Genomic DNA, 27361 nt, shown 5'->3' with positions numbered 1-27361 from the left:
TGCTTTGAACTAACGTAGAGACAGTATGAGCTGGGCACCTTGGTTTTCAAGGGAATATTACTGCTTGTGAAGTGCAATACCTTTTCTCTCTTACTTCGGCACTGCTTTCTCCTCTTCTTTTCAATGCTGTGCCAAATATAATATTTGATTGTAATGGTATTAAGCAAACAATATTTCTCCGCAATAATTTAATTACTAAAGAGGCTGAAAGATCTCAGATGGCTACAACAATCTTCAAACATGCTTCTGCCCAACAATAACAATATTCTTAATTGTTGTTTACTTTTGCTGGCCCTGAACCTGTAAATTCTACTTGGTTGGTTCATCTTTGACTAAGATAATTTCCTCATCTCTACTTTGTGGTTTTCACAAGATTACTTTATCATTGTAAATTTAACATTAATTATTTGATGCAACATTATTTACTCCAAGGGAAATACAGTAACAACTAATTGTTATAACCTCTGCATGTGTGTGTCTGTTCTCTATGGGCTGGATTTCATTATCCCGTTGCTGTGAGTGGTAACCGATGCCCAGGATGGCGGCGGTCCCGCCTGTGATGTTTGCCGCTGTGATCACATGGCAGGTGGCCATTTAGCATTATGACGCTGGCCGTTCCCCCCAATCACGTGCCAGGGGCCACATTGGCAACGCCATTAATGGTGTCATCTGATGTTGGATCAGGTGCTGGCACCATATTCAAAAGGCTGGCAGCTCTGCATTTACTCTCCTTGCATTGAATAGCAGCTTACTGTCGCAACACTTCTGTGGAGGTTTGTAATAATTTTGCAACTGGCAAATGTTAGAAATGTAAAAGGTCTTAAGCAAGCAAAGCGGGGGTGAGCAAGAGATAACAAAAGAGATGTTGACAGGACAAGGTCACGGAGAATAGCTAACCAGAAGGTCATAGAGCAAAGGTTTCTACACCTCCTTCCCCCACCAAGAGTGTTTAAGGGTTCTTCGCTTCTTCCTTGAACAGAGGCCCAACCAGTCCCCATCCACCACCACCCTCCTCCGCCTGGCTGAACTTGTTCTCACATTGAACAACTTCTCCTTCAACTCCACTCACTTCTTTCAAGTAAAATGTGTTGTTATGGGTACCCTCATGGATCCGAGTTATGTCTTTTTGTGGGATATGTCAAATATTCCTTGTTCCAGTCCTACTCAGGCCCCCTCCCCCAACTCTTTTTCCAGTATATTGATGACTGTATCGGTGCCATTTCCTGCTCCCGCCTGGAACTAGAAAACTTTATCAACTTTGCTTCTAATTTCCACCCTTCTCCCACCTTTACATGGTCCATCTCCGACACTTCCCTTCCCTTCCTCAACTTCTCTGTTTCCATCTCTGGGGATAGGCTGTCTACTAATATTCATTAGAAGCCCACCAACTCCCATAGCAACCTCGACTACAGTTCTTCACACCCTACCTCCTGTAAGGACTCCATTCCATTCTCCCAGTTTCTCCGTCTCTGACGCATCTGCTCTGATGATGCTACCTTCCATGACAGCACTTCTGATATGTCTTCCTTTTTCCTCAACCAAGGATTCCCCCCCCACTGTGGTTGACAGGGCCCTCAACCATGTCCGGCCCATTTCCCACACCTCGACGCTCACCCCTTTCCCTCCCTCCCAGAACCACGACAGGGTTCCCCTTGTCCTCACTTTCCACTCCACCAGCCTTCACATCCAAAGGATCATCTTCCGCCATTTCCGCCACATCCAGCATGATGCCACTACCAAACGCATCTTCCCCTCCCTTCCCCTGTCAGCATTCCAAAGGGATCATTCCCTCCGTGACACCCTCATCCACTCCTGCATTACTCCCACCACCTCGTCCCCTTCCCATGGCACCTTCTCCTGCAATCGCAGGAGGTGTAATACCGGCCCATTTACCTCCTCTTTCCTCACTATCACAGGCCCCAAACACTACTTTCAGGTGAAGCAGCAAATTGTTTGTACTTCTTTCAAGTAGTATACTGTATTCGCTGCTCACAATGAAGTCTCCTCTACATTGGGGAGACCATATGCAGATTGGGTGACCGCTTTGCGGAGCACCTCCGCTCAGTCCATAAGCATAACCCCAAGCTTCTGGTTGCTGGCCATTTCAACACCACCCAACCCCCACCCCGCTTTCATGCTCACATCTCTGCCCTGGGATTGCTGCAGTGTTCCAGTGAACATCAAGGCAAACTCGAGGAACAGCATCTCATTTACCGATTAGGCACACTACAACCTGCCGGACTGAACACTGAGTTCAATAATTTCAGAGCATGTTGGGACCCCCTTTTTATTTTTAGTTCTTTTTTCATTTTTCTTTGTTTATTTTATTTTAGATTGCCAAAGACTTGCAGGTTGATAGGTAAATTGGCCATTAGCAATTGCCCCTAGTATAGGTAGGTGGTAGGGAAATATAGGGACAGGTGGGGATGTGGTAGGAATATGGAATTAGTGTAGGATTAGTATAAATGGGTGGTTGATGGTCGGCACAGACTCGGTGGGCCGAAGGGCCTGTTTCAGTGCTGTATCTCTAAAACTAAAAACTAAAACTACTGTGCCTACCCACTTTTTTTTGACTGTTTGTGCTTGGAGCCAAGGCTGTTCATTTTACAGTCAATTCACACCCTCTCTGTACTAAAGCTTTGTCTTTCTGCACACCATTAACATATTGTTTGCCTTTGTTCCATGACCTTCTGGTCAGTTATTCTCTGTGACCTTGTCCTATCAACACCTTCTCTTTTGTTACTTCTTGCCCCATCCCTGCTTTACTTGCTTAAAACCTTTTACATTTCTAACATTTGCCAGTTCTGATGAAGGGTCACTGAACTGAAACATTAACTCTGTTTCTCTCTCCACAGATGCTGCCAGACCTGCTGAGTATTTCCAGCATTTCTTGTTTTTATTTCAGATTTTCAGCATCTGCAGTATTTTGCTTTTATATTAAAAAGACACCTTGATACTTATGAACATTCATGGGTGAGATAGATATGTCATGTTTACTTTAATTAAATGTGTTTTCCGGCCACTCACCAGCCTTTATTATCTGAAAACCACATTCCACCATGGAGTGATTATGTGTCTTTCAATTCCATCATAAGCCTTGCAGCATTGCCAATGTGACCACTGACATCATTAGCCAATATGCATGATGTTTCTTTGCACGAATGATGTCACATGGGCAATGGCTCAGTTTGTCGCTGCCACTCATGCTCAGAGATGTACAAGGGAACTTATGCGTGGATGCAGAAGATGTGGGCAGGGTTCTAAATGAGTTTCTTGTCTCTGTCTTCACAAAGGAGAGGGATGATGCAGACATTGGAGTGAAAGAGGAGGGGTGTGATATATTAGATACGATAAGTATAATGAGAGAGGAAGTACTAGAAGGTCTGACATCCTTGAAAGTGGATAAATCACCAAGGACGAATGGATTGTATCCCAGGTTGTTAAAGAAAGCCAGGGAGGAAATAACAGATGCTCTGAGGATCATCTTCAAATTCTCACTAGATACCAGAGGTATCAGACGATTGGTGGTCTGCGAACATTGTACCATTGTTTAAAAAGGGTGCGAGGGATAGACCAAATAATTAAAGGCCGGTCAGTCTGACATCAGCAGTGGGCAAATTATTTGAATCAATTCTGAGAGACAGGATAAACTGCCACTTGTAAAGGCATGGATTAATCAGGGATAGTCAGCATGGATTTGTGAGAGGAAGGTCGTGTCTTACTAAATTAATTGAATTTTTTGAGGAAGTAACAAGGAGGATTGATCAGGGTAGTGCAGTGGATGTAGTCTACATGGATTTTAGTAAGGCATTTGACAAAGTCCCACATGGCAGACTGATTAGAAAAATAAAAGCTCAGGGGATACAGGGGAATGTGGTAAGTTGGATCCAAGATTGGCTCAGTGACAGGAAACTAAGGGTAATGGTCGACGGATGTTTTTGTGAATGGAAGACGGTTTCCAGTGGTGTTCCACAAGGCTCAGTGTTGGGTCCCTTGCTGTTTGTGGTATATATTAATGATTTGGACTTAAATTTGGGATGCATGATTGGGAAATTTGCAGATGGCATAAAAATTAGCCATGTAATTGATAGTGAAGAGGATAGTTGTAGACTCCAGAGTGATTTGATTGAGTGGGCAGAAAAGTGGTAAATGGAATTCAGTCCAGAGAAGTGTGAGGTAATGCATTTGGGGAGGGCAAACAAAGCGAGGGAATACACAACAAACAAGAAGATTTTGAGAGGGGTAGAAGAAGTGCGAGACTTGGAGTGCATGTCCACAGATCCCTGAAGGTGGCAGGACAGATAGCTAGAGTGGTGAAGCAGGCATATGGAATGCATTACTGGCCGAGGTATAGAATACAAAAGCAGGGATGTAATGTTGGAACTGTATAGAACGCTGGTTAGGCCACAGCTGGAGAATTGTGTACAGTTCTGGTCACCACATTACAGGAAGGACATAATAGCTCAGAGAGAGTACAGAGGAGATTTACAAGAATGTTGCCAGGGCTTGAAAATTGCAGCTATGAGGAAAGATTGAAACAGAGGAGGCTGAGGGGTGACTTAATTGAGGTGTACAAAATTATGAGGGATCTAGATAGAGTAGACAGAAAGGACCTGTTTCCCTTAGCAGAGAGGTCAATTACTAGGGGCCACAGATTTAAGGTGATTGGTAGAAGGATTAGAGGGAACATGAGGAAAAACGTTTTCACCCAGAGGGTGGTGGGTGTCTGGAATTCACTGCCTGGATCGATGGTGGAGGCAGAAACCCTCAACTCATTTAAAGGTACCTGGACGTGCACCTGAAGTGCTGTAACATGCAAGGCTACGGACCATGTGCTGGAAGGTGGGATTAGATTGGGCAGCTAGTTTTTTCGGCCGGTGCAGACTCGATGGGCTGAATGGCCTCTTACTCTGCCGTAACTTTTCTATGACTCTTTTCTATGGTTCTATGAGAGACAGATGTTATGGAGGCAGAGGACTTGAGAGTACATGGCTGAGTTTTGTTGGCAAACATATTTATTGAAATTCATGGACAGTGAAAACGTGCTATTATCAGTCACTGCCTTGCCTCCCCTGCACGCTGCTCACCATGTCTGGCCTCCATCACTGCTCTCTGATTTTCCATGCGTGCTTGTCCTTGTGTGCCCTCTGTGTCCTCATTGTCGGAGGATGTCTCAGGCTCCTGTACTTCTTCATCTTGCAAGGCCTCCCCCCTCTGTAATGCAATGTTGTGTAGAATGCAGCAGACGACAACGATGCGCACAACCCTGATTGGTGCATACTGATCTATCGCAGCAGCAGAACTGCATCTTCGGCAAACCAATGGCCTGCTCGATGGTCGCTCGGGTAAAGCCGTGGCAGGTGTTGTAATGCTCTTCAGCATCATTTCTGGGTTTTTTTTACTGGTGTCAGTAGCCATATCATCAAGGGGTAGCCTTTAGCCCCAAGAATCCACCCCTGAAGGTGAGCGGGGGGAATGAAAAGCAATGGTACCTGGGACTAGCGAAGTATGTATGAGTCATGGCAGCTGCCTGGGAAGTTGGTACACACTTGTGGGAAACACTTTATGTGGTTGCATACTAGTTGGACATTAATTTAATGAAACCCTTTCCTGTTTATGAAGGCAGCTGGTTGGCCCTTGGGAGCCTTGATGCATGCAGTAAATCACACATTGGACCTGTGGGAATCCTGCAATGGCCCCAAATCCAATGACCCTCTCGGCCTAACTCTCAGGGTCTGTCCTGTAGCATACATAGTTGCCGGCCTGCCTGAACAGAGCATTGGTCACCTGCTTGATACAGCGGCGCATTGAGAGACATGTCGCAGGTGGTCCCTGGAATGATCCAGAGGCATAAAGGTTTAGGACCACGGTAATTTTGAGCGCCACAGGCATACGGTGACCATGAAAATCGAATGGTTGCAAATCATCATTCAGCAGCATGCAGAGGTGTGTGACAGCCTCTCAGGTCATCCGTAGTCATCTCTGGCAGTTGTGCTCAGACATCTGCAGATGTGCTGTCCGAGTCCTATAGACTCACTGGCGTATCTGGGCTCTGCTTCGACTTGGTGATTGCTGCTGCTCACGTCTAGGACCTTCCTTTTGAGCCGAACCTGCCTCTTGGGCCCGCCTCCAGCGGAGATGCCTCATCACTGCAAGGGGATCCAGGAAAACAGGATGAATCATGCCCATCTCTATCCTCCTTGTAACTTTTGCTTCCTTCAACAGGTCAAGTACACCTACCTGGGAAAAGATTTGTGTTCAGTTTGGTTCTGTAGGATTCCGGCATGAGCTCTATGTATGTCTTGATTTTGCTCTCACAATGTTTCAATAAGTGCAAGCTATCGTGACCATACCAATACCATTACACTGGACCCCTGAAAAAAACAAGTGATACAATTGCCGAGTTCTGCCCCCCATACAACGTATCCAATTGCAGAGTTCCCCCCTTTCCCCCCAACAGTATCCACTTGCAGAGTTCCCCCTTCCCCCTTACCCCCCAATAGTATCCACTTGCAGAGTTTCCCCTTCCTCCTTCCCCTCCCAACAATATCCACTTGCAGAGTTCCCCCTTCCCCCTTCCCCCTTCCCCCAACAGTATCCACTTGCAGAGTTCTCTCTTCCCCCCAACAGTATCTACTTGCAGAGTTTCCCCTTCCTCCTTCCCCTCCCAACAGTATCCACTTGCAGAGTTCCCCATTCCCCATTCCCCCTTCCCCCAACAGTATCCACTTGCAGAGTTCCCCCTTCCCCCCAAAAGTATCCACTTGCAGAGTTCCCCTTCCCCCTTCCCCCCCAACAGTATCCACTTGCAGAGTTCCCCCCTTCCCCCCAACAATATGCACTTGCAGAGTTCCCCCCTTGCTCCCTTCCCCCCTACAGTATCCACTTGCAGAGTTCCCCCCTTGCCCCCTTCATGCCTACAGTATCCACTAGCAGAGTTCCCCCCTTCCCCCCAACAATATTCACTTGCAGAGTTCCCCCTTCCCCCTTCCCCCCAACAGTATCCACTTGCAGAGTTCCCTCTTCCTCCCAACAGTATCCACTTGCAGAGTTTCCCTTTCCTCCTTCCCCCCCCCGAACAGTATCCACTTGCAGAGTTCCCCCCTTCCCCCTTTCCCCCCAACAGTATCCATTTGCAGAGTTTCCCCCTTCCCCCAACAGTATCCACTTGCAGAGTTCCTCCTTCCCCTCAACAGTATCCACTTGCAGAGTTCCCCCTTCCCCCACAACAGTATCCACTTGCAGAGTTCCCCCCCTTCCTCCCAACAGTATCCACTTGCAGAGTTCCCCCCTTCCCCTCAACAGTATCCACTTGCAGAGTTCCCTCCTTACCCCCTTCCCCCCCTACAGTATCCACTTGCAGAGTTCACCCCTTCCCCCCAACAGTATTTACTTGCAGAGTTCCCCCCTTCTCCCCTTCCCCCCAACAGTATCCACTTGCAGAGTTCCCCCTTCCCCCCAACAGTGTCCATTTGCAGAGTTCCCCCCTTCCCCCCAACAGTATCCATTTGCAGAGTTCTCCCCTTGCCCCCTTCCCCCCTACAGTATCCACTTACAGAGTTCACCCCTTCCCCCACAACAGTATCCACTTGCAGAGTTCCCCCTTCCCCCTTTTCCCCAACAGTATCCACTTGCAGAGTTCCCCCTTGCCCCCTTCCCCACACAACAGTATCCACTTGCAGAGTTCCCCCTTCCCCCTTTTCCCCAACAGTATCCACTTGCAGAGTTCCCCCTTGCCCCTTCCCCCCTACAGTATCTACTTGCAGAGTTCCCCCCTTCCACCCCAACAGTATCCACTTGCAGAGTTCCCCCCTTTCCCCATCAGTATCAACATGCAGAGTTCCCTCCTTCCCCCTCCCCCCGCAATAGTATTCACTTGCAGAGTTCCCCTCTTCACCCCCCCAACAGTATCCACTTGCAGAGTTCCCCCCTTCCCCTCAACAGTATCCACTTGCAGAGTTCCCCCTTCCCCCCAACAGTATCCACTTGCAGAGTTCCCCCCATGCCCCCTTGCCCCCTTCCCCCCTACAGTATCTACTTGCAGAGTTCCCCCCTTCCACCCCAACAGTATCCACTTGCAGAGTTCCCCCCTTTCCCCATCAGTATCCACTTGCAGAGTTCCCCCTTCCCCCCTTCCCCCACAACAGTATCAACATGCAGAGTTCCCTCCTTCCCCCTCCCCCCGCAATAGTATTCACTTGCAGAGTTCCCCTCTTCACCCCCCCCGCAACAGTATCCACTTGCAGAGCTCCCCCTCCCCTCACATCTGCAGATTGAGCTTAGTGGCAGTGTCCGATGCTAAAACAAATCCACAAGATAACAAGGGATAATTTACCTAACCTTTGCAAGCACCGAGGACTCTCGCCTCAGTGGAGCCAACTTTGCAAAGATGGGTAAGTGAAAGCACATGAGTGCCACATATCATGCGAAAGATCATGTACACCTGGTAGGATCCCGGCAAATCATATACTAATGCATGCAAAATAGTATTTAATATATTCAAACTACAATCCTTTCTCTTCGCGGCAGAGGTGCCGCCATGGGACTTTGCTGCTTCCGAGAAAATTGGAAACCAGCATTACAGCGCCGGGTTCTGTGGCTGATGAGTTTACACCGATTCTCCGCCCCGCCGCCAAAAAACCTGCCTTCCAACAGAGCATGAAATCCAGCCCTAAGTGCTTGGGAGTGAAAATGTTTTACTCCTTCAGGATATCTCATCACCTGTAACACAATTCAAAATATCAGAGTAGGATTTGTTTTTGTCTGCCTCCGATTTTGTAGTTGCACTCCTGTGACTTGATAAGAATTCATGGGCCGATGCGCCGTCGCTGAGCTCCCGCAATATTTCGTGCAGGGGCTCATTTCAATGGAGGGGACGGAGCAGCCACCCCCGATGACGTAGAGGGGATGGCCACTCCGTCCCCGGCAACAGCGTCCGGTGTCACCACGCAGGTGCCGATGCCATTTTTAAAGGGCTTCAAGCCCTTCAGCTGAATTTTAATTTTTAACAGTGCCGCCACCCTGAAAGGAGAACAAAAATATTTGTGATACTTTCAATCTCATTTCCAACACCTCCCACTGAGTTATCAATAAATAAAATAACCCATCCTCCCAGAAAACCAGTTTTTTAAATGAAGACCTTTCACCCCCCAACTGCAGCATCTTTGATCTTCAACCCCTTCCCACCATCCCCACACCCAATTGGAGTGATTTTCCCCACTCCCCCACCCTGCCCTGAAATTTGCACTCCTCCCCCTCCCCATCAGTGTCACGCCTTGGAACTCTAAATGGAGTTCTGAAGGCACGGGCGTTCCGGCTGGTGGCCAGAATATTGGCGTGGAACGGCCGTCACTACCAGGTAGGTACTTATACTTTATTTATAATATCATTTGCATATTAAAATGAAGGCACCGCCGCCAAGCGAGGTGGTGGCCGCACCAAGGCCTCGCTACAGCTGGTAAAATGTGACGGAGCCTTCCCGGCGTTGAGGGTCGTGGCAGGCCTCTCCTGGAAAAACTTTTCAGGCACCCCCCCATCCCGACCCCCAACGTCGGACGGCTAGTAAAATTCAGCCCTTATCTGGATTGATTGACATAGGCATTGCTCATTATAGTGGCTCCACTTCCCCACCTGTTCAATATCATTTTATCCATCTGGGGTGCAAAATTTCCTCTGTTGACAATTATACCAAAAAATGAGGAGTCATGTTTTGTACTCATGCTGACTTTTTCTAATAGAGGTTGTACCAGGACAGATTTCACTTTAATTCTACCTTTTTCCCTGTGTCTGCGTGGGTTTCCTCCGGGTGCTCCGGTTTCCTCCCACAAGCCAAAGACTTGCAGGTTGATAGGTAAATTGGCCATTAGCAATTGCCCCTAGTATAGGTAGGTGGTAGGGAAATATAGGGACAGGTGGGGATGTGGTAGGAATATGGAATTGGTGCAGGATTAGTATAAATGGGTGGTTGATGGTCGGCACAGACTCGGTGGGCCGAAGGGCCTGTTTCAGTGCTGTATCTCTAAACTAAACTACACTAAACTCAGTTGTGAAGTTGTATGACTACCTAAAGGCTTGGGAAAATATCCTAGAACTAGCTGACCGGAACTGCACATGTTATTGTTCCAGATGGAAAGGGTGACATTCCAATGAAGGGAGTTCACAAATGAACATTTAACGTGCTGGTACTACATTTCTGTGTGTGCTATTTTCACATAAACATGAACATTAGAGTTGGACTAACCCCTGGGTAAAAGCAGCATATCCAGGAATGTAGTATAAGCATATTAAACATTTATACATGTACTTCACTGCTCAGAAGTTCTAACCTGGTATCTAACCAACACTTTATACAACAACAATACACACCTTTTTTTTGATTTGTATTCTGTTCCTTTGCAGATGTAATCCACCTCAGTTACCTTTTTTAATACTGCAGCCAGGCTTTTTACTTGCCTCACACGTCTGTTTATTCTTCTTCTTCTTTTATTTGCCAAAATTTCTACTCTTCCATCCTCTCTTGGAGGCATTAGATTCTAGCTGGGATATGGTTTCCTGACCACTACTACTTTATGTGTGAGCTTGAAAGGTGATGGTTGGCACACTGTTAAATGAAGATATCCCTGTCGAGCTAATCGGTCCTCACCCAATGTCCACAAACATGCACTCTCAGCATGGTCGCTAGATAGTGATTGCTAGCATGAGTCTTTACTTTACCCGCTATGACTCGGATACTGAGCACAACTGAAGTGCCACTAGTACCACCCATGCTGAAATCATCTAACTCAGTACAAACTGGAAATTGAAGCTGGAACTTCACGGTCTTTATGGGCACCATCCAGACGTCGATGGTGGGAACTGAGGAAATGGCTTATTACCTGCACCCGCTTTCCCCCCCACTTCCCCTCCCCCTTCCCCCCCTTCCACCCCCCCCTTCCCCTTCCCTGCTCCACTCTCTCAGCTCACCCCCTCACAACCCCGTCCCAGCACCCCCCTCGCACCATCTTCCCCCTGCACCCCCCACCCCCTTACAGCCCCCTTCCCAGCTCCCCCTCGCACCCCCTCCTCCCACCGGCATCATCCTACACCTGTGTAGGGGCCTTAACAACCCCACTGCCTTGTGGGCATCTTGGGAAAGACCAAGGCTAAGGGAGTAAACCCTAACAGAAAATCCAGAGCGGAACCCCGTAGGCGGTCATGTGTCACCTTTGGCATGTTTCCGGCAGTTCCTGCAGCCATACCGGTGCCAAATGTTGTGCTCTGCACTCCTTTGGACCCCACCAGAAAGGCCGAGAGGGGGGTTTTGATGACTGGGCAACTCTCAACCTCCATAAATTCGCCCAGGCATGTGCCATGGAGAGGTCACTCCGTAGTTGCCTCACAGCAACTGAAACAACACGGAAGGCAGCAGTTATGGGTTATAAGTCCAGATAAATTGGCGTAAAAACTGGGCGCCATGGGTTGCCTTTGTCGGTGAAAGAGGTCATCGCACTTCACTGGATAGCTACTGTCCGCCTCAAACCGGGCAGCCCCCGGTCAATAAGGTTCTGTCCCGCCACAGTCTACCTGCTTCAATGGGTGCTTGGAGCTCAGGGTCATTGCCCGAAAGGTGGACTGAAACACCGCACCAAACAACACGAAAAAAGGAAAGAAGGTACCAGCCCTTCGCTTTGCAAGCTGGAACGTCAGAACTATGTGTCCTGGCCCATCGGAAGACCTTACACAAATCAACGATTCTCGGAAGACCGCCATCATTAACAACGAGCTCAGTAGACTCAATGTAGACGTTGCAGCACTTCAGAAGACACGCCTCCCTGCGAGTGGATCTCTAGCAGAGCAAGACTACACCTTCTTCTGGCAGGGCAGGGATCCTGAAGAACCAAGACAGCATGAAGTGGGCTTCGCCATCAGAAACTCCTTGCTCAGCATGATAGAGCCTCCCTCAAATGGCTCGGAACGCATACTGTCCATCCGACTGCTCACCACCTCTGGTCCAGTACACCTATTCAGCATCTATGCTCCAACACTCTGCTCCCCACCTGAAGCTAAAAATCAGATCTACAAGGAACTCCATAACATCAACAGCAGCATCCCCAACACCGAACACCTATTCCTGCTGGGGGACTTTAATGCCAGGGTTGGGGCCGACCATGACTCATGGCCCTCCTGCCTTGGGCGCTATGGCGTTGGAAGGATGAATGAGAACGGGCAGAGACTGCTTGAGTTGTGTACCTATCATAACCTCTGCATCACCAACTCGTTCTTTTACACTAAACCCTGTCACCAGGTTTCATGGAAGCACCCAAGATCGCGCCGTTGGCACCAGCTAGACCTCATTGTCACAAGGCGAGCCTCCATAAACAGTGTTCAAATCACACGCAGCTTCCACAGTGCGGACTGCGACACCGACCACTCCCTGGTGTGCAGCAAGGTTAGACTCAGACCAAAGAAGTTGCATCATTCCAAGCAGAAAGGCCACCCGCGCATCAACACGAGCAGAATTTCTCACCCACAGCTGTTACAAAAATTTCTAAATTCACTTGTAACAGCCCTTCAAAACACTCCCACAGGGGATGCTGAGACCAAGTGGGCCCACATCAGAGACGCCATCTATGAGTCAGCTTTGACCACCTACGGCAAAAGTGCGAAGAGAAATCCAGACTGGTTTCAATCTCATAATGAAGAGCTGGAACCTGTCATAGCCGCTAAGCGCATTGCACTGTTGAACTACAAGAAAGCCCCCAGCGAGTTAACATCCGTAGCACTTAAAGCAACCAGAAGCACTGCACAAAGAACAGCCAGGCGCTGCGCAAACGACTACTGGCAACACCTATGCAGTCATATTCAGCTGGCCTCAGACACCGGAAACATCAGAGGAATGTATGATGGCATTAAGAGAGCTCTTGGGCCAACCATCAAGAAGATCGCCCCCTTCAAATCAAAATCAGTGGACACAATCACTGACCAACGCAAACAAATGGACCGCTGGGCTGAGCACTACCTACAACTGTACTCCAGGGAGAATGTTGTCACTGAGACCGCCCTCAATGCAGCCCAGCCTCTACCAGTCATGTATGAGCTGGACATACAGCCAACAAAATCGGAACTCAGTGATGCCATTGATTCTCTAGACAGTGGAAAAGCCCCTGGGAAGGACAGCATTACCCCTGAAATAATCAAGAGTGCCAAGACTGCTATACTCTCAGCACTACATGAACTGCTATGCCTGTGCTGGGACGAGGGAGCAGTACCTCAGGACATGCGCGATGCCAATATCATCACCCTCGATAAAAACAAAGGTGACCGCGGTGACTGCAACAACTACCGTGGAATCTCCCTGCTCAGCATAGTGGTGAAAGTCTTTGCTCGAGTCGCTCTAAACAGGCTCCAGAAGCTTTCTGAAGAGGTTACAATTGAATAAAATAAGCAGTGGCCACAGCTGCAAGGCCACCCCTGTGGAGGGGAAACTCCTCCTGGCTGGCGGCAGCAGCTGTGGCCCACTGATGGCCACAGCTTCAGTGGGGCGTTAAAACTGGAGGCCTTGCGGGCCCCCAGATCAGCCACTGGCAAGCCATCTCCAGCCACCTGCTGGGCTTGGCCCTCAGTGGAAGGGTCATCTGCTGCCGGGAAGATCCCCACAGCAGCCCCAATCATCCAACATTTAATGATTAATTATGCAAATTGACTACTCACCGCTGCTGGTGCTGACCCGTCCCCAGGAGGATATTCAACAGGGAGAAAATGAACAACAAATGCAAATTTACTACTATTCTATAAAAAGGGTTTAAGAGTCTAGAGACTCTGACAAGTTTGAATTACACCAGATTCAACATGTTAATCTTACTATGTTTAGACAAAATAACACAAGATAGGATAGGTCAAGATAAGCCATGCATTCACAAACCATGTATATTAATAACTGTACAACTCTTCAGCTAACATGAATATGACAGTCCACAAATGCCAGGACAATTTATGAAAAAAGGGAAATTATTTTTGATTCAGTTCAGTTATACTGATCTAAAGATGCAGCTATGATGAAAGATTGGATCGGCTGGGGCTGTTCTCCTTGGAACAGAAAAGGCTGAGGGGAGATCGGATGGAAATCTACAAAATTTTGATGGGAATGGATAGAGTGCAGGTGAAGGGCCTGAGCAGAGAAGTCAGTGACTAGGGGTATAGATTTAAAGTGATTGGTAGAAAGATTAGAGGGGAGATGAGGAAAAGTTTTTTCACCCAGAGGGTGGTGAGGGTCTGGAAATCACTGCTTGAAAGGATAGTTGAGGCAGAAACCCTCAACTCATTCAAAAGAAGTCTGGATATGCACCTCAAGTGCAGTAATCTGCAGGGCTACAGACCAAATGCTGGAAGGTGGGATTAGAGTGGGTGGAACGTCTTTGGGCTGGCACAGTCACGATGGGCCAAGTGGCCTCTTTCTGTGCCGTAAACTTTCTATGATTCTACCATATGAGTCAAAGAACCAGCCACAGCATTGTATCATTTGAGACTGCACATTTATATCAGGACATTTCATTGAACATTTTCAGTCAGGTATTAAAAAAGCCAAGAACTGAAGTTGTCGGCGACAATGAAAATATAACAAGTACTCTTAGTTCCAACAGCAGCCTGTCTCTCTTGTGAAACAATCATATATTGTCAAACAATACTGCTGCCATGATCCTCTAACCCTCTGTATTTACACACAACACAACTGATATTTCATGTGAAAAATTGCAGCAAGTGACCACACCACAAAGTTTGAGTTCTCCCTGCACCTTTACAATAGTTGAGATGTTTCAGGTCTTATGAGGATTTGTTCACAGTGAATCTGTTGAACTGATCAGCACACAATGTAGTATCACTCCTTTTGTCAGACACAAGAAAGTAAGAATGATAAAAATGCTGTTTGGCCTATGCAATTCACTTTACCATCAAAATTCTATTTCAGGTCCAGCCACTTTTCATCTCTTATTTTCCTATCTTAGGTATGCACATATTCATGAGGTTGCAGTTGCACAGGTCACTGTTTGAACTGTCTCTGCTTTTCAATTCAGACATTATTGTATCTCACCCTGTTTCAGAGTTGTTTAAACTGCAGAGAAAGATGGGCCTCATGGGGTGGAGCAGAGTAGAGCTCTAAAGTGTCCCGTCATGGATTGATAGGATTTAAACTTATACCTGTGATTTCTCAAATGCCAGGTTTCTGATGTGTTGCCATTTGGAAGAGGTTTCAAAGAGCGGCTTAGTGCGTCTTGCAGGAAGAATGGGAGAATTGTTGGAGATTCTCCAAAGCCTGCTGCTCCACACCTTCTGGTTTGACTTAAGAACAATATTACTAGAAGCAGTTTGCGGGCCCACATTTTGGGCTGGACTTTTACCAAGCCTACTCCCGTGCCTTCAATTCCCCGTCTGGGGAAAGCCGGCATGACGCTGGTCGGGAAGGGGGAAGAGTTATGATTTTCAGTGTGGGGTGGGGAGGTGGCGGAGGTGGGAACGCGGTCAAATAAATGTAATGGATGGAGGGAAAGGGTGAACTTTAAACTTTGTGTAGTCTGCGGGTTGAAGGTCAGATTTAAAAAGTAAGTGTTGGGGGGTGGGTGGTAAAAGGGCAAATAGTTAATGTAATTGTTATTGGTGGGGGGGTGGGAAAGGGGCATTAGAAATTTATTTGATAACTTTTGAGGGCTGTATTTTTAAAAATTTAAATATGCAGGCAGGGCTGGCTGTCATTTAAAAATGGCATCAGTGACAGCACACAGGCAGCTGATGCCATTGCTGGCAACAGACAGCCCACCCCCCACCCCCCCCCCATGAGAAATATGCATCTGCAATGTGTGGCACTCTATTGCTGTAAAGGAATATTGAATTGACATATACTACTTGGGATATTTTCAGTATAACCTCATTGCACTTGTTTATTTAAATAGAGTCATTGAGATACAGCACTAGAACAGGCCCTTCAGCCCACCAAGTCTGTACTGACCATCCAACCACCCACTTATACTAATCCTAAATTCTCCTACCTACACTATGGGCAATTTACAATGGCCAATTTACCTATCAACCTGCAAGTCTTTGGCTGTGGGAGGAAACCGGAGCACCCAGTGGAAACCCACGCAGTCACAGGGAGAACTTGCAAACTCCACACAGGCAGTACCAGAATTGAACCTGGGTTGCTGGAGCTGTGAGGCTGCAGTGCTAACCACTGCACCACTGTGCCACCCAGAGTTGTAACAAAATTCCAGTCACCAGTTTTTTTCAATTGAATATTATTAATCTGCACAAATTGTTATAATCCACACAGCCAAGAATAAGAAACAGAATATCATAATATCTGGTAATAGTATCATGCAGCACAGGAGACCATTTGGCCCATCCTACTTGTGCCAGTTCTTTGAAAAAGCTTTGCAAAAAGGCCCTGTCCCTTGCCTTTTCCCCATAATCCTGCAAATGTTTCCTTTTCAAGTATTCATCCAATTCCAATTTAACAAGTGGAGAAACAACACCAATAGTCACACTGATTTATCTAAGTAAATGTATTTTTATTATCAGCACAGTGAAAATATATCTGAGGATAAATTAATTAAGAAAAATAAATTTCATTAAATTAACACAACAAAGATGGCAGGACAGGTGATGAGTCGCGGCTGCAGTATGTGGGAGCTCCTGGATGCCATGGCAATCCACGACAACCACGTCTGTGGCAAGTGCCTGCAGCTTGAGGAGCTTCGGCTCAGAGTCATTGAGCTGGAGGCTGAGCTGCAGACACTGCGATGCATCAGGAAGGGGGAAAGTTACCTGGACACTTTGCTCCAGAAGGCAGTCACACCCCTTAGGGTAGGGTCATCTGTTTTGGTCAGTGGTCAAGGACAGGAGGGTGTGATTGTGAGTCAGGCAGGTAAGAGGACTGAGAAGGTGGGAGTGGATGAGCCTCAGCCCTTGCAATTGAGCAACACGTTTGAGATTCTTGCAGCTTGTATGGATAAGAGCAAGGGCTGTAGCATGGATGAGCAGACTGACCATGGTACAAGAAGCCGTTCAAGTAGGGGGTGCAAAAAGGAATGTAGTGGTAGTTGGGGACATTATTGTTAGGGGGATGACACTGTTCTCTGAAGCAAAGAGCAAGAGACCAGAGGCCTGTGTTGCCTGCCCGGTGCCAGGGTTTGGGACATCTGCTCAAGACTGGGGAGGAACATACGGTGGGAGGATCCAGTCATCATGGTCCATGTAGGTACCAACAACATAGGCCGGACAAGGAAAGAGGTTCTGTATAGTTAGAATGAGGAGCTAGGCACCAGATTAAGAAGCAGAACCTCAAAGGTAATAATCTCTGGATTATCACCTGAGCCACATGCAAATTGGAGTAGGGAAAATAAGATTAGAGAAATGAATGTGTGGCTCAAAGACTAGTGTGGTAGAAGTGGGTTCTGGTTCATGGGGCACCGGCACCAGTACTGGGGAAAGTGGGGGCTGTACCGTTGGGACAATCTACACCTGGACCATGCTAGGACCAGTGTTCTAGCGAGCCGCATAACTAGGGAAGTAGAGAGGGTTTTAAACTGAATATTGGGGGCAAAGGATCAAATTTGGGAAGATGTGATAAATCAAAGAGTAGAGACAAGGCAAGAGAGAAAGGTATTAAAAGGAGAAAAGCTAAACCGACCGCGACAGGAATGGACAGTGAGTACAAATCTGAGAGTAAGTCAGCAGACAAGGCTAGAGGTTACAAAAATAATAAAAGGACAAAACTAAAGGCTCTGTATCTGAATGCATGTTGCATTCAAAACAAAACAGATGAACTGAGAGCACAAACAGAAATAATTAAGTACGATCTGATAGCCATTACAGAGACATGGCTGCAGGATGACACAGATTTGGACCTGAATATTGAAGGGAACATTACATTTAGGAAGGACAGGAAACTAAGAAAAGGTGGAGGGGTGGTTCTGTTAATTAATGATGGTATTAGCACAATAGAGATGGATGACCTAAGTTCCGGAAACCAGGATGCATAAGCGGTTTGGGTCGAGATGAGAAAGGATAAAGGCAAGAAGTCACTTGTGGGAGTGGTGTACAGGCCTCCTAACAGTAACCACATGGTAGGACGGGGTAGAAAGGTAGAAATAATGGGAGCTTGTCAGAAAGGTACAGCGATAATCATGGGGGATTTTAATCTGCATATAGACTTGAAAAATCAGATGGGCAAAGGTAGCCTAGATGAGCACTTCATAGAATGTTTTTGGGATAATTTCTTAGAACAGTACGTTCTGGAGCCAACTAGACAGCAGGCTATACTAGACCTGGTATTTTGCAACAAGATAGGAGTAATTAATGACCTCATAGTGAAGACACCTCTAGGCAGCAGCGATCATAATATTACATTTTACATTCAGTTTGATGGAGAGAAGTGTGGGCCAAAGATTAGTATTTGAACCTTAAATTAGGGCAATTATGAGGGCATGAAAGCAGAGCTAGCTAAAGTGAACTGGCAAAGTTGGTTAAGTGATAGGTCAATAAAGATGCAGTGGCAGACATTTAAGGGGCTATTTCGGAATACACAGAATAGATACATTCCAACGACAAAGAAAAATTCCAAGAGGAGGACCCACCATCCGTGATTCACTAAAAAAAGTTAAAGATAGTATCAAACTTAAAGAAAAAGCATATAATTTCACAAAGATGGTTGGCAGGTCAGAAGATTAGACAGAATATAAAAAGCAAAGAATGACTAAAAGATTAATAAGGAGGGAAAATTAGAGTATGAGAGAAAGCTAGCTAGAAATATAAAAAAAAGATAGTAAGTGTTTCTATAGATATTTAAAAAAGAAAAGAGTTAATATAGTGAGCGTTGGTCCTACAGAAAGTAAGTCTGGGGAACTTACAGGGAAAATACAGAAATGGCAGATGAACTGAACAGGTATTTTGCATCTGTCTTCACTATAGAGGATACAAATAACACCCCAGAAATAGCTGTAAATCAGGAAATGGAAGGGAGGGAGGAATTCAAGAAAATTACAATCACCAGGGAAGTGGTACTGAGCAAATTTTGAAGATTCAGGCTAACAAGTCCTCTGGTCCTGATGGACTTCATCCTAGGGTCTTAAATGAAGTGGCTCATGAGATAGTTGATGCGTTGGTTTTAATTTTCCAAAATTCCCTCAATTCGGGGAAGGTTCCATTAGATTAGAAAATTGCCAATGTAACTCCTTTATTCAAAAAGGGAGGGAGACAGAAAGCAGGAAAGTACTGGACAGTTAGCTTAACATCTGTCTTAGGGAAAATGTTAGAAACTATTATTAGTGATGGTATAGCAGGACACTAAGAAAAATTCAAGGTAATCAGGCAGAGTCAACATAGTTTTGTGAAAGGGAAATCATGTTTAACCAATTTATTGGAGTTTTTTGAAGAAGTAACATATGCTGTGGATAAAGGGGAACTGGTAAATGTACTGTACTTCGATTTCCAGAAGGCATTTGATAAGGTGCCATATCAAAGGAAAATAAAAGCTCATGGTGTAGGGGGTAACATATTGGCATGGATAGAAGATTGATTAGCTAACAGGAAATGGAGAGTCGGCATAAATGGGTCATTTTCTGGTTGGCAAGATGTAACGAGTGGTGTCACAGGGATCTGTGCTGGGGTCTCAGTTTTTTACAATTTATATAAATGACTTGGATGAAGGGACCGAAGGTACAGTTGCTAAATTTGCTGATGACACAAAGATAGGTAGGAAAGTAAGTTGTGAAGAGGACATAAGGAGGCTACAAAGGGATATAGATAGGTTAAGTGAGTGGGCAAAGATCTGGCAAATGGAGTATAATGTGGGAAAATGTGAAATTGTTCATTTTGGCAGGAAGAATATAAAAGAAGTATATTATCTAAATGGTGAGAGACTGCAGAGCTCCGAGATGCAGAGGGATCTGGGTGTTCTAGTGCATGACTTGTAAAAGGTTAGCATGTAGGTACAACAAGTAATTAGGAAAGTTAATAGAATGTTATCATTTATTGCGAGGGGAATTGAATACAAAAGTAGGGAGGTTATGCTTCAGCTATGCAGGACATTGGGTGAGACCACATCTGGAGTACGGCATGCTTGCATTCATCGGTCGAGACATTGAGTTAAAAATTGGCAAGTCATGCTACAGCTGTACAGAACCTTAGTTCGGCCACACTTAGAATATTGCATACAATTCTGGTCACCACACTACTAGAAGGATGTGGAGGCTTTGGAGAGGGTACAGAAGAGGTTTACCAGGATGTTGCCTGGTCTGGAGGGTATTAGCTGTAAGGAGAGGTTGGATAAACTCAGATTGTTTTCACTGGAACGATGGAGATGGAGGGGCAACATGATAGAGGTTTACAAAGTTATGAGTGGCATGGACAGAGTGGATAGTCAGAAGCTTTTTCCCAGGGTGGAAGAGTCAGTTACTAGGGGACGTAGGTTTAAGGTGCGAGGGGCAAAGTTTAGAGGGGGTGTGCGAGGCAAGTTTTTTACACAGAGGGTGGTGAGTGCCTGGAACTTGCTGCCAGGGGAGGTGGTGGAAGCAGGTACGATAACAACGTTTAAGAGGCATCTTGACAAATACATGAATAGGATGGGAATAGAGGGATACGGACTCCGGAAGTGCAGAAGATTTTAGTTCAGACAGGCATCATGATCGGCGCGGGCTTGGAGGGCCGAAAGGCCTGTTCCTGTGCTGTACCGTTCTTTGAGTTGCGAAAGGTGCTGAACATTATGTGATCATCAGCAAACGTCCCCACTTCTGACCTTATGATGGAGGGAAAGTCATTGATGAAGCAGGTGAAGATGGTTGGGTCTCGGACACTACCCTGAGGAATTCCTACTGTGATGTCCTGGAACTGAGATGATTGACCACCAACAACCACAAACATCTTCCTTTGTGCTCGGTATGACCCCAACCAGCCGAGAGTTCCTCCTCTCCCCGGCCCCCCCCCCACCCCGATTTCCATTGATTCTAGTTTTGCTAGGGCTCTTTGATGCCATACTCAGTCAAATGCTGCCTTGATGTCAAGGGCAGTCACTCTCACCTCACGAGTTCAGCTCTTTTCTCCCTGTTTGGACCAAGGTTGTGATGAGGTCAGGAGCTGAGTGGCCCTGGCAGAACCCAAACTGAGCGTCAGTGAGAAGTTTATTGTTGAGCAAATGCCCCCTGATAGTACTGTCATGACACCTTCCATCACGTTGCTGATGACCGAGAATAGGCTGATAGGGCAGTAATTGTCTGGCTTGGATTTATCCTGCTTTTTGTGTACAGGACATACCTGGGCAATTTTCCACGTTGCTGGGTAGATGCCAGTGTTGTAGCTGTACTGAAACAGCATGTATAGGGGTGTGGCTAGTTCTGGAGCACAGGTCTTCAGTACAATTGTCAGAATTTATTTATTTCGAGATATAGCACTGAAACAGGCCCTTCGGCCCACCGAGTCTGTGATAACCAACAACCACCGATTTATACTAACCCTACAGTAATCCCATATTCCCTACCACCTACCACCTACCTACACTAGGGGCAATTTACAATGGCCAATTTACCTATCACCTGCAAGTCTTTGGCTGTGGGAGGAAACCGGAGCACCCGGCGAAAACCCACGCGGTCACAGGGAGAACTTGCAAACTCCGCACAGGCAGTACCTAGAATCAAACCCGGGTCGCTGGAGCTGTGAGGCTGCGGTGCTAACCACTGCGCCACTGTGCCGCCCTTATCAGGGTCCATAGCCTTTGCAGTATCCAGTGCCTTCAGTCGTTTTTTGATATCACATGGAGTGAATCAGATTGGCTGAAGACTGGCATCCATGATGCTGGGGACCTCAGGAGGAGGCCAATATGGATCATTCACTTGGAACTTATGGCTGAAGATGGATGCAAATGCTTCAGCCTTGTCTTCTGCACAGATGTGCTGGGCTCCCCCACCGTTGAAGATGGGGATATTTGTGGTGCCTCCTCCCGCTGTCAGTTGTTTAATTGTCCACCACCATTCACGACTGGATGTGGCAGGACTGCAGAGTTTAGATCTGATCCATTGGTTGTGGGATCGCTTAGCCTGGTCTATTGCATGCTACTTCTGCTGTTTGGCATGCAAGTAGTCTTGTGCTGTAGCTTCACCAGACTGACACCTCATTTTTAGGAATGCTCCCGGCATGCCCTCCTGCATTTTCCATTGAACCAGGGTTGGTCCCCCGGATTGATAGTAATGGTATAGTGGGGTATATGCCAGGCCATGAGGTTACAGATTGTGGCTGAATACAATTTTGCTGCTGCTGATGGCCCACAGCGCTTCATGGATGCCCAGTTTTGCATTGCTAGATCTGTTTGAAATCTATCCCATTTAGTCTGGTGGTAGTGCCACACAACACGATGGTGGGTATCCTCAATGTGAAGATGGGACTTTGTCTCCACTGGGACTGTGCAGTGATCACTCCTACCAATACTGTCATGGACAGATGCATCTGCGGCAGGTAGATTGGTGAGGACGAGGTCAAGTATTTTTTTCCCTCTTGTTGGTTCCCTCACCACTTGTCGCAAGCCCAGTCTAGCAGCCAGTCCTTTTGGACTCAGCCAGCTCGGTCAGTAGTGGTGCTACTGAGCCATTCTTGCTGATGGACATTGAAGTCCCCCACCCAGAGTACATTCTGTGCCCTTGCCACCCTCAGTGCTTCTTCTGATTGATCTTCAACATTGAGGAGTACTGATTCATCAGCCGAAGGGCGGCGATAGGTGGTAATCAGCAGAAGGTTTCCTTGCCCATGTTTGGCCTGATGCCGACAGACCTCATGGGGTCCAGAGACAATGTTGAGGATTCCCAGGGCAACTCCCTCCCAACTGTATACCACTGTCCTGCCACCTCTGGTGGGACAGGACATACCGAGGGATGGTGATGGTGGTTTCTGGGACATTGTCTGTAAGGTATGATTACGTGTGTACGGCTATGTCAGGCTGTTGATGACTAGTCTGTGGGACAGCTCTCCCAATTTTGGCACGAGCTCCCAGATGTTCGTAAGGAGGACTTTACAGGGTCGACTGGGCTGGGTTTGCTGTTGTCATTTCCGGTGCCTAGGTCGATGCTAAGTAATCCGTCCGGTTTCATTCCTTGTCTTAGACTTTGTAGCAGTTTGATACAATGGAGTGGCTTGCTAGGCCATTTCAGAGGGCATTTAAGATCAACTGCATTACTGTCGGTCTGGATTAACATGTAGGTCAGACCACATGAGGATGGCAGATTTCCTTCTCTGAAGGGCTTTGGTGAACCAGATGGGTTTTTACAACAATCGACAATTTGTGTAATAGTGAGATGCAGTCCATTATTGGTTAAATATTTTTCAAATTACTTATTCACTTTTATGAATTATGTTCCCCTGGTATTTAACCTTCTAGATCATAAATAGAAAAATGGTCTTATCATTAGAACCCAGTCCAAAATATGTTGGAACATCTGAAATTACATGACCAGAAAAGACACTGTACAGCATTTGGTTAGTTCCAAAAACTAATATCCCTCAACTATTCGCTTTCTCACGTATGTATCTCATAAAAGGGCAGGTGTTGCATCTACTGAGATTGCATGGGAAGGTGCTGTAGGATAGGGACAGGGTGTTTGGGGATGACTGAGGAATGGACCAGGGTGTTGTGGAGGAAACAGTCCCTTCGGATTGCTAAAGGGGAGGGGAGGGGAAGATGAGTTAATGGTGGCATCATGCTGGAGGTGGCAGAAATGGCGAAGGATGATCTGTTGAATAGAAAACACTAATGGGGTGGGAGGTAAGGACAAGGGGAACCCTATCATCATTCTGGGAGGGAGGGTGAAGGAGGGAGAGCAGAAGTGCATGAAATAGAACAAACACATTCTCTACTGCTTTCCTGGGATGTCTGTTGCTTAAGTCTGCTATCCGTGTTCCTCTCCTCTTTTGAATTTGTATCTATTGTGTTTCAAGTGTATATAGCAATATTAATTTGCAACCTAAACTATATAATCTAGTTAGATTTAGTTATGAGATAGTTCAATCCAATTTCTCGCTACATTAATGGCAGCAGACACAAGTACAGATAGACCAAACAACAGTATGAATTTTTATGAATCCTAATGAAGAACAAAGAACAGAGAACAGTACAGCACAGGAACAGGCCATTCGGCCCTCCAGGCCTGCGCCGATCTTGATGTCTGTCTAAACTAAAACCTTCTGCATTTCCGGGGACCGTATCCCTCTATTCCCATCCTATTCATGTATTTGTCAAGATGCCTCTTAAACGTCGCTATCGTACCTGCTTCCACCACCTCCCCCGGCAGCAAGTTCCAGGCACTCACCACCCTCTGTGTAAAGAACTTGCCTCGCACATCCCCTCTAAACTTTGCCCCTCTCACCTTAAACCTATGTCCCCCAGTAACTGACTCTTCCACCCTGGGAAAAAGCTTCTGACTATCCACTCTGTCCATACCACTCATAACTTTGTAAACCTCTATCATGTCGCCCCTCCACCTCCGTCGTTCCAGTGAAAACAATCCGGGTTTATCCAACCTCTCCTCATAGCTAATGCCCTCCAGACCAGGCAACATCCTGGTAAACCTCTTCTGTACCCTCTCCAAAGCTTCCACGTCCTTGTGGTAGTGTGGCAACCAGAATTGCACGCAATATTCTCAGTGTGGCCTAACTAAGGTTCTGTACAGCTGCAGCATGACTTGCCAATTTTTATACGCTGTGCCCCGACCGATGAAGGCAAGCATGCCGTATGCCTTCTTGACTACCTTATCCACCTGCGTTGCCACTTTCAGTGACCTGTGGACATGTACGCCCAGATCTCTCTACCTGTCAATACTGCTAAGGTTTCTGCCATTTACTGTATACTTCCCACCTGTATTAGATCTTCCAAAATGCATTACCTCACATTTGTCCGGATTAAACTCCATCTGCCATTTCTCCGCCCAAGTCTCCAACCGATCTATATCCTGCTGTATCCTTTGACAATCCTCATCGCTATCCGCAACTCCACCAACCTTTGTGTCGTCCGCAAACTTACTAATCAGACCAGCTACATTTTCCTCCAAATCATTGATATATACTACAAACAGCAAAGATCCCAGCACTGATCCCTGCGGAACACCACTAGTCACATCCCTCCATTCAGAAAAGCACCATTCCACTGCTACCCTCTGTCTTCTATGACTGAGCCAGTTCTGTATCCATCTTGCCAGCTCACCTCTGATCCCGTGTGACTTCACCTTTTGTACCAGTCTGCCATGAGGGACCTTGTCAAAGGCTAATATTATAAAACATCCTGAAGCACTCTAACAAGGTAACCAGATAGCAAGCAGTAATGAGAGAAAGGGTCAGGTAAATGGTTCAAGGCCGGGTCCAAGACGCAGGTTTTGAGCAGCCTTTTGAAAGAAGGAACAGAGGCAACTGGAGAGTTTGAGGAGATAATTGCAGACCATAAGGCTGAAATGACTATAAGGGGAGGCAGTGGCATAGTTTCATTGTCACTGGACGGGTAACCCAGAGACCCAGGGTATTGCTCTGGGGACATGGGTTTGAATCCCACCACAGCAAAAGTTGGAATTTGGACTCAATTAATAAATCTGGAATTAAAAGCTTGTCTAATGATGACTATGAAAACATTGTTGATTGTTGTAAAATGCCCTTTTGGGAAAGAAATCTGCTGTCCTTGTCAGGTCGGCCTACATGTGACTCCAGACCCACAGCAATGTGGTTGACTCTGAAATGGCCTTGCAAGCCACTCAGTTGCATCTAACTGTCATGAAGTCAATAAAAAAAGAATGAAACCGTACGGACCACCTGGCATCGACCTCGGCACCAGAAACGGCAAACCCAGCCCTGTCGACCCTGCAAAGACCTCCTTACTAACAGCTGGGGGTTTCTGCCAAAATTGGGACAGCTGTCTCACAGACTAGTCAAGCAACAGCCTGACATAGGAATCATACCTTACAGACAATGTCTCAGACACTGCCATCACCATCCCTGGCTATGTCCTGAACCACCGGCAGGACAGACCCACCAGAAGTGGCAGCACAGTGGTATACAGCTGGAAGGCAATTGCCCTGGGACATTCTCATGGCATCAGGCCAAACATGGACAAGGAAACCTCCTGCTGATTACCCCCCCTCAGCTGATGAGTCAGTACTCCTCCATGTTGAACACCACTTAGAGGAAGCACTGAGGGTGGCATGGGCGCAGAATGTACTCTGTGTGGGGGACTTCAATGTCCATCACCAAGAGTGGCTCGGTAACACCACTACTGACCAAGCTGGCTGAGACCTAAAGGACATAGCTGCTAGACTGGGTCTGCAGCAGGTGGTGAGTAAACCAACAAGAGGAAAAAACATACTTGACCTCATCCTCACCAATCTGCCTTCCACAGCTGCTTCTGTCCACGACTGTATTGGTAGGAGTGACCACCGCACTGTTCTTGTGGAGACGAAGTTCCGCCTTCACATTGAGGATACCCTCCATCGTGTTGTGTGGCACTATCACCGTGCTAAATGGGATAGATGTCTAACAGATCTAACAATGCAAAACTGGGCATCCATGAGGCACTGTGGGCCATCAGCAGCAGCAGAATTGTACAGAAAAATCTGTAACCTCATGGCCTGGCATATTCTCCATTCTACCGTTACCATCAAGCCAGGAGACTAACCCTGGTTTAATGGAAAGTGCAGGAGGGCATGCCAGGAGCAGCACCAGGTAGACCTCAAAATGAGGTGTCAACCTGGTGAAGCTACAGCACAGGACTACTTGAGTGCCAAACTGCGTAAGCAGCATGCGGTAGACAGAGCTAAGTGATCCCATAACCAACGGATCAGATCTAAGCTCTGCAGTCCTGCCACATCCAGCCGTGAATGGTGGTGGACAATTAAATAACTAACTGGAGGAGGTGGCTCCACAAATATCTCCATCCTCAATGATGTGGGAGCCCAGCACGTCTGTCTGAAAGATAAGGCTGAAGCATTTGCAACAATCTTCAGCCAGAAGTGCCGAGTTGATGATCCATCTCGGCCTCCTCCTGAAGTCCCCAGCATCACAGATGCCAGACTTCAGCCAATTCGATTCATTCCACGTGATATCAAGAAATGACTGAAGGCACTGGATACTGCAAATGCTACAGGCCTTGACAATATTCCGGCAATAGTACTGAAGACCTGTGCTCCAAAACTTGCCGCGCCCCTAGCCACGTTGTTCCAGGACAGCTACAACACTGGCATCTACCCGGCAATGTGGAAAATTGCCCAGGTATGTACTGTACACAAAAAGCAGGACAAATCCAACCCGTCCAATTATCGGGGAATTAGTCTACTCTCAATCAGCAGTAAAGTGATGGAAGGTGTAATCAACAGTG

The sequence above is a fragment of the Heterodontus francisci genome, chromosome 3 (genome assembly GCF_036365525.1).
Source record: "Heterodontus francisci isolate sHetFra1 chromosome 3, sHetFra1.hap1, whole genome shotgun sequence".
Classification (NCBI taxonomy): domain Eukaryota; kingdom Metazoa; phylum Chordata; class Chondrichthyes; order Heterodontiformes; family Heterodontidae; genus Heterodontus; species Heterodontus francisci.
The sequence above is the reverse complement of the archived record's forward strand: the minus strand, read 5'-3'. Positions refer to the sequence as shown.